General features: G+C 44.8%; 1 non-coding gene across 1 annotated transcript; it reads left to right on the top strand.

The window, feature by feature from the left end:
* The first annotated feature begins 7904 nt into the window (after positions 1-7904).
* trnag-ucc (transfer RNA glycine (anticodon UCC)) lies at positions 7905-7976 on the top strand. Its single transcript has one exon. It is a non-coding gene; the product is annotated as a tRNA-Gly (tRNA).
* Positions 7977-8757: the final 781 nt, after the last annotated feature.

The following is an 8757-nucleotide window of genomic DNA, read 5'->3' as shown; positions in this document are numbered from 1 at the left end:
AGAGGGAGAGGGAGAGAGAGGGAGAGACAGACAATTAGGCAGATGTTTCTCCTGTATCTGCCAGTCTCTGCTACAGAGTGAGGGTGTAGGAGTCAATCTCTGCTGGTCAGTTTCGGGTGCCTTGTGTAAATGTCTGCTTGATTCTCCAGCGGTCAGTCTCTGGGACAGTGTGAGAGTGTGGGGTTCATTCTGTACCTGTCAGTCTCTGGTACAGAGTGAGAGTGTGGGGTTCATTCTGTACCTGTCAGTCTCTGGGACAGTGTGAGAGTGTGGGGTTCATTCTGTACCTGTCAGTCTCTGGTACAGTGTGAGAGTGTGGGGTTGATTCTGTACCTGTCAGTCTCTGGTACAGAGTGAGAGTGTGAGGTTCATTCTGTACCTGTCAGTCTCTGGTACAGTGCGAGATTTGTGGTGAACACTGCATCTTTTAATCTCTCATCTAGTGTAACATTACAACATTTCTTTCAGATTTATTCTTGCAGTTAAATTTTTTGATTAAGTCTATTTTTCATTTTAATCAATACCACAGGGACGATGCCACTGGTTACATTGAACTAATATTCAGGTACTTTGCAGCAGAGCATCTGGAGCAACAAGACTAGACCGTTGATTCAAACACTATTCTGTGATAAATATGTAACTTTCCTCGAGTCTCGGTGTGGGACGGTTTGAGTGGTGTGTACTCTGTAGTGACATTTGGGCTGATGGAATTGAGAATGATTTTGACTGTGGATTTGTAACCTGTGTGTGCCCAGTGATCAGTAATGAGACCTCTGTTTGATCAGATTAAAACACACATGGGTGATCAGATCGCTGATGACATGAATATTGGTGCAGTTGTGGGTGGTGAGGAAGGTTGTCAAACGGACAGAAGTGGATGTAGATCAGTTGGAATCATGGATGGAGAAGTGGGGAACAGAGTTTAATCTGGACAAGTGTGATGAGTTTACATTCCACTGTTGGAGGAACGTACACAATAAATGACAGCACCCTTGGGAGCAGTGATATATCTTGATGTGTCTGTCCATATCATCCTGCAAGAGGTATTGAAAGCAAATGGAGCTGTGCGGTAACCTTGTCTTCATCAGTCATGTTGTTGTGTACAAACCATAGGATAACATGTTACAGCTGTACAAACCCTTGGTTAGGTCACGTTTCGAGCCGTGTGTGCAGTTCTGTTTGCTCCATCACAGAAAGGACGTGGGGACTGTGGAAAGGGCGCAGAAGAGATTTCCCAATGTGCTGTCTGGATTAGTATAGGGAAAGTTGGATAACACCTGGATTGTTTTTTTTTATTTTATTTACAAACACAGAGCAAAATAAACCCTTCGAATCACACTGCCCGGCAAACCCTGGCAACCCAATTTAACCCTAATCTATTCACAAGATAGTTTACAATCACAAGTTAACCTTCCCGCTACATTGTTGGACTGTGGGAAGAAACAGGAGGATCTGAATAAAACTGACGCAATCCACAGGAAGAACATACAGAGACTCTTTGAAGAAGGTGCAGGGGCTGAATTCTGACTCCGATGCCCCGAGCTGTAACAGTGTCGTGCAAATCCCTGCATGGTCATGGCGCCCCAGTGTGCAGTCTCACCTGACACCAGTGTCAGCAGAGGTATCGTGGGCCGAATGAGCTTTTCCTAATCCTGTTTGCAGCTATAAGTAGTAGAGAGAACATGACATTTTATTGATGGGGAACAGAATACAAATGTTGGGAGCTTGTGCTTCCCTTATAGAAACATTGAAACATAGACAACCTACAGCACAATACAGGACCTTCGGTGCACAATTCTGTGCCACACATGTACTTTAGAAATTACTTAGCGTTACCCAAGCCCTCTAGTTTTCTGAGCTCCCTGAACCTATCCAAAAGTCTCTTAAAAGACATTATTGTAACCTCCCCCAACACCGTCACCGGCAGCCCATTCCATACACTCACCACTCTCTGCATAAAAATCACACCCCTGACATCTCCTCTGTACCTACTTCCAGGCACCTTAAAACTGTGCCCTCTCGTGCTAGCCATTTCAGCCCTGGCAAACAGCCTCTGACTATTCACATGATCAATGTCTCTCATCATCTTATACACCATATATAGGGTGGGGGAGCCCATTTATACATTATTCAGGGAAGAATCTCAATGTGTTGGAATCAGTTCAGGGAATGTTCACTGGACCAATACTGGTAGTGAGCTGGTTGTCTGATGAGGGAAGTCTGGGCTTGTGTTTTCTGTTCCTACTGTCTCCATGTGCTTATACGACCAGAAGATACAGGAGCAGAAGTAGGCCATTGAGTCTGCTCTGCCATTCAATCATGGGCTGATCCAATTCTTCCAGTCATCCCCACTCCCCTGCCTTCTCCTCATACCCTTTTATGCCCTAGTTAATCAAGAACCTATCTATCTCTGCTTTAAATGCACCCAAAGACTTGGCCTCCACAGCCGCTCGTGGCACCAGATTCCGCAGCTTTACCATCCTCTGACTAAAGTAATTTCTCTGCATCTCCGGACTTAATGGACAATCCTGAAGTCATGCCTCTTGTCCTGGACCCCACCTACCATGGGAAATAAGTTTTCCATATCTAATCTGTTCAGGCCTTTTAACATTCAGAATGTTTCTATGAGATCCCCATTCATTCTCCCGAACTCCAAGGAATACAGCCCAAGAGCTGCCAGATGTTCCTCATATGGTAAACCTTTCATTCCTGGAATCATACTCGTGAATATTTTCTGAACCCTCTCTAATGTCAGTATATTCTTTCTAAAATAAGGAGCCCAGAACTGTGCACAAGACTCCAAGTGTGGACTAACGAGTGCCTTATAGAGCATCAACATCACACCCCTGCTCTAATATTCTATACATCTAGAAATGAATGCAAAAATTGCATTTGCCTTCTTCACCACTGACTGAACCTGGAGGTTAACCTTTTGGGTATCCTGCACAACGCATCGCAAGTCTCTTTGCATCTCTGCATTTTGAATCATCACCCCATCTAAATAATAGTCTGCCCATTTATTTATTCTACCAAAGCGCATGACTATACACTTTGCAACATTGTATTTCATTTGCCACTTCTTTGTCCATTCCCCTAAACTATCTAAGTCTCTCTGTGGGCTCTCTGTTTCCTCAACACTACACACTTCTCCACCTATCTTTGTAGCATTGGCAAATGTACCCACAAATACATTAATCCCACAGTCCAAGTCATTGACATACCTCATAAAAAGCAGCGGTCCCAACATCGACCCCTGTGAACTCCACTGGTAACTGGCAGCCAGCCAGAAAACGATCCTTTTGTTCCCACTCTCTGTTTTATGCTGATAAGCCGGTGCTCCACCCATTGCCAACTAGAACCAGGGACCAGTATTTCATGATTTGAGCAAAAGATCAGAGGATTCTTTTCTGAATCTTAATGCACCCTCAGACATTGGAATTGATTAACTGACAGGTTTTTTGGATCATATCCTTGTATGCTTTTAAGGGAAAGAGAGGGGGATAGTTTATAAGGAGGGGGTGAAATGTTTCTGTGGGCAGACAGGAACATGGAGTTTAATGTTGAACCAGGACAGCCGTGACCTTATTAAATGACAGAGCAGGTGGGAGTTGCTGAGTGGGGACTCCTGCTCCTCATTTGGATGTGGGTGTGAGCCTGTGGCGTGCTGACCAGGACTGTACACAGAGCTCCAGCCGTGACCCCACTTGTGTCTATACAATTCCACCAGAGCTCCCTCCCCTGCCATTCTGTACCTTCAGCCAACAAAAGCAAGCCTCTCATCCGCCTTTTAAACCCATCGAATGCTCCGTCCTTCTAACCTGAGGAATCATTCCACATGCTCTCCCTCTGACCCTCTATTCTTCTCCAGATTCCACAATGTACCGTCTGTCTCCTGGCCTTGTTTGGGCTCCCCACCTGCATCACCTCACCTCTCAGATTAAATTCCACCTGCCTACCTGTCCAGTCCACTGATACCTTCCCGTAGTCCTCAGCTTTCCCCCGCACTCTCACCCACATGGCCAACTACACTGGACAACAAATATTTTGCTTCCTGATTACTTTTAGGTATGTATATCTTATGGATTTGGACTGCTGATACTGAAAATCACTATGCAATGTCCCTATCACACACCATCTCTTTGAAATTTCCTATATTTTTATATTTCAATTCATAATCCAAGTCAGATTATTTGACGCCAAGGTTAAGGGAGGCATTTGTGCTGGTCCACAAATCAAGCAGGCCAGCAATGACAGGCAATTCAAAGAACTTCCATTGGGACCAGAGAAAATCGCATGGAAGGCATTCAAAGAAGTTGTTGAAAATGTTCCATATTTTCCCAGGGACCAGGGAAATATTGACCAGCTGTGTTTCACTGTAACTGTTGTACTGGAAATCTGTGTCTGGATCCTGGGCTCAGTGTGGGACTGAATGTCTCTGCTGTCTGAGACTGTGGAACGAATGAGCTGTCAGTATCTCTGTGCTCAGTAACACACCTTGTGTGTGAGAGATGGAGCCACTGTTCTGTTCATTGAGCCTTGGCAAGAGGGAACATTGGCGTACATTGAAGTCTTTCCTGCAGGTAGGAGAAGGAAAGTGAAAGAGGTAAAAGGCAGACACTGTGTGAAGCGACTGGTTCAGCCAGTGCCAGTGTGTGAGGCCACTCACAGGCTGCAGCTCTCAGCTTCTTCTGAGCAGCAGATGGAGGAGGCTCCAAACCAAGGAAGAGACAGACAAACCCCACCACTTCCCGGTACAGATCCGGGAGTGGAACAGAGGGATGGACACAACATTCATTTCCCATGGGATTCACCACTCAGAATACTCACTGTCCAGCAACAACAGACATTGGGAAATGTGCTAATGGGAAACTGTCTTCCCATGGTCAGGGGAGAGGAAGCTGCAATTATAGTCACCAGCAACTTCTTCCCACTCCGCCACACTCGCCGTGGCCCAGTCCCAGCGCAGGAATTAATTCTCACTCCACATTCAAGCTACAAGACCTAGGCCTCTGCAACTGGATCCATGACTTCTTAACCGGAATACCACAATCTGTGCGGATTGGGATAACATTTCCACCTCACTGACAATTAACACTGACACTCCACAGGGCTGTGTCTTTATCTCACAGCTCTACCGTCTCTACACCCACAACTGTGTGGCTAGGCATAGCTCAAACAACATTTATAAATTTGCTGATGATACAACCGCTGTTTGCAGAATTTCAGATGGTGACAATAAATCATAAATTAGGGTGAACTACCAGTTAGTGGAGTGTTGCTGCAGCAACAATCTTGCACTCAACGTCAGCAAGATCAAAACGCTGATTGTCAACTTCAGGAAAGGTGAGATGAAGGAATACAAACCAATCCTCATCAAGGGATCAGAAGTGGAGAGAGTGGACAATTGCAAGTTCCTGGATGTCAGCATCTCTGAGGATCTAACCCGGATGCAACATATGATGCAGTTATGAAGAAGGCAAGACAGCAACTATATTTCATTAGGAGTTGGAGGAGATTTGGTTTGTCAACTAAAACACTAAATAAACTTTTACAAACGTCCAGTGGAGATCATTCTGACTGGCTGCATCTCCATCTGGTATGGGGGGGGGGGTGGCGGCTTCTGAATGAGATCGAAATAAATAGCAAAAACTTGTAAAACTGGTCAACTCTACCATGGGTCCAGGCTCGGTAGTACACAACATCTTCAAGGAGCGATGCCTCAGGAAGGCACCGATCATCATTGAGGATCGCCACCACCCAGGACATGCTCTTTTCACACTGTTACCATCGGGAAGGAGGGAGAGAATGCTGAAGGCACACACTCGGTGATTCAGGAACAGTTTCTTCCCCTCTGACACCCAAATTCTGAATTCTCAATGGGCATTGAACCCAAGAGCACTACCTAACTACTTTTTTCTTTTAATTTATGTTTTAATTCATGTTTAACTAGATACTTTAACTTAAATATTGAATACTTAATGTAACTCAGTTTTTTCTCTATATTTATTTATCGTGGATATCATTGTACTGCTGCTGTAAAGTTAACAAATGTCACGACATATGCCGGTGATATTCAATCTGATTCTGATTAAGTTACTAATTGAGTCTGCCTCTTCCTCTCCAGCAACAACCTCCATTGCCCTCGCTCCAGAATCGATACCATTCCCTCAGCAACACACAATTCTGGAGGAACTCAGAAATCCAGGCAGCATTTATGTAAAAGAGTACATCTTTGGTATCTTAGGCCAAGATCCTATGTTTATGAGTAAAAATAAAACACATGTACCGATTTAGAATAGTCCAAACACCATTCTCCCATTGTTGATAACACTGTTTGTCCAAGACCTTCCCACATAGGAACTATTACAACCCTTTTTCCACAAAGCCCCATCATCAGCATAGAAAGCCAAACTGAACTCAGGCCCAAGATCATTAAAAAGTATACTTAACTATCAGATTAAACAATATTAAACAGATAACACTACCCTGGGAAGGGAGGTACGTTTTCTTCCGCAAACTCTGATGACCCCCCTCACTGAAAATAACCCCCCAAAACAAAAAAAAATGATACCCATTTGCAAAACCAACATGAACACCAAGCTTAATGAGTTTAGTAACAAGCCTCTCCCTCCATCGCATATCATAAAACTATTTTAATGTTCAAAAGCACTGCAACTACTGATTCTTTCAGTGTAAAAGGATTCCCAGATATCATTCCCAGTAGTACAAGGGAGTCATAGATCTCCCTTTGCAAAACCCACATTTGTAGTGACGAAGTAATTCTCTCTTATCCAAAACAATCATCAGCCTAATTACTATCATTTTCACCATTATTTTACACAGTGAGGAAGTGAGACAACAGGCCTGTAGAAACCGGACAGCATCGGATCCTTTCCAGGTTTTCAACAGGCTTTACCACAGACCTTTTCCAGTCTCCTGGGAGCATTCTTTGCTTCCAGACCTTCTTATAAAACTCAAGCCACTTCTTTTAGACTGCCTCAGGCAGATACTGGAGTACAGTATATGATAGCTTCCCATATCCTGCCCTGGGCTGTAGTTCTTGCCCCATTGATGGCAAATTTCAATTCAGCCAACGTAAAGTCATCATCCAAGGCAATCTCAAATGCCTCTTGTTTCTCACAAATCTCCCCACTGTCCACCAAGAGACTCTCTCTTCTCTTAAAACACTCATTCCCTATATTGTCTAGACTATGTGTGTTTGCAAACGTGTTTCTCAAACACTTTGCCTTTTCATTGTCCTCTGCATCAAATTTCCATTCTCCACTAATACTGGAATCTAGTTATAACCTCTGATGCCATTCATCTTCCTCAGCATTCTCCACACCACCATCAGAGGATCATGGGATGGGAGGCCTCGGGAGAAAGAAAGGGGGAGGGGGAATCCCAGAGGATAGGCAAGGAGTATAGTGAGAGGGACAGAGGGAGAAAAAGGGAGAGAGAAAGATATATATAATAATAATAATCAATAAATAACGGCTGGTGTGGTCCCATGATGTCTTATATCCCTTTTGCCAATCAACTATCCAGCTCTTGGCTCCATCCCTCCCCCTCCTGTTTTCTCCTATAATTTTGGGTCTCCCCCTCCCCTTCCCACTTTCAAATCTCTTACTATCTCTTCTTTCAGTTAGTCCTGACGAACGGTCTCGGCCCGAAACATCGACTGTACCTCTTCCTATAGATGCTGCCTGGCCTTCTGCATTCACCGGCAATTTATTATGTGGGTTGTATAACTCTGGTCTGTTGGGGATGGCGACAATAATTTACCGGAATAAGACCTGCAGCAGAGTGAGGAATGATCCAACAGAAAGCAGCTCGGGGACTGGTCAAGTCGCATGGAACTATAGAAGATGCCTCACTACTCAGATGCTTTGTTACGTCATTGAGCGATGGTGGTATAGTGGTGAGCATAGCTGCCTTCCAAGCAGTTGACCCGGGTTCAATTCCCGGCCATCGCAGGGTGTACGGTTTTAGACTACATAACATATAAACCTCTGACATAGACACGATCTACGCAGAACTCCATTGACCTAGTAATCGACACGCTAATTCAGGCTGTGAGTGTAAATTGATTCATTAATTATCATTAATTACTTAATTAATTAATTAATTATTCATTAATTACCCCCTCCCCTTTCTAGATCTTTCTGTCTCTGTCTCTGGAGACAGCTTATCCACTGATGTCTAATATAAGCCTACTGACTCTCACAGCTATCTGGACTATTCCTCTTCTCACCCTGTCTCTCGCAAAAACGCCATCCCCTTCTCGCAATTCCTCCGTCTCCACCGTATCTGCTCTCAGGATGAGGCTTTTCATTCTAGGATGAGGGAGATGTCCTCCTTTTTTAAAGAAAGAGGCTTCCTTTCCTCCACTATCAACTCTGCTCTTAAACGCATCTCCCCCATTTCACGTACATCTGCTCTCACTCCATCCTCCCGCCACCCCACTAGGAATAGGGTTCCCCTGGTCCTCACCTACCACCCCACCAGCCTCCGGGTCCAACATATTATTCTCCGTAACTTCCGCCACCTCCAACGGGATCCCACCACTAAGCACATCTTTCCCTCCCCCCCTCTCTCTGCTTTCCACAGGGATCGCTCCCTACGTGACTCCCTTGTACATTCCACCCCCCCATCCCTCCCCACTGATCTCCCCCCTGGCACTTATCCGTGTAAGCGGAACGAGTGCTACACACGCCCTTATACTTCCTCCCTTACCACTATTCAGGGCCCCAAACA

This window comes from Mobula birostris, chromosome 28, assembly GCF_030028105.1.
Source record: "Mobula birostris isolate sMobBir1 chromosome 28, sMobBir1.hap1, whole genome shotgun sequence".
In the NCBI taxonomy this organism is placed as follows: Eukaryota; Metazoa; Chordata; class Chondrichthyes; order Myliobatiformes; family Myliobatidae; genus Mobula; species Mobula birostris.
Note: the sequence above shows the minus strand (reverse complement) of the source record. Positions and strands in the feature narration are given on the sequence as shown.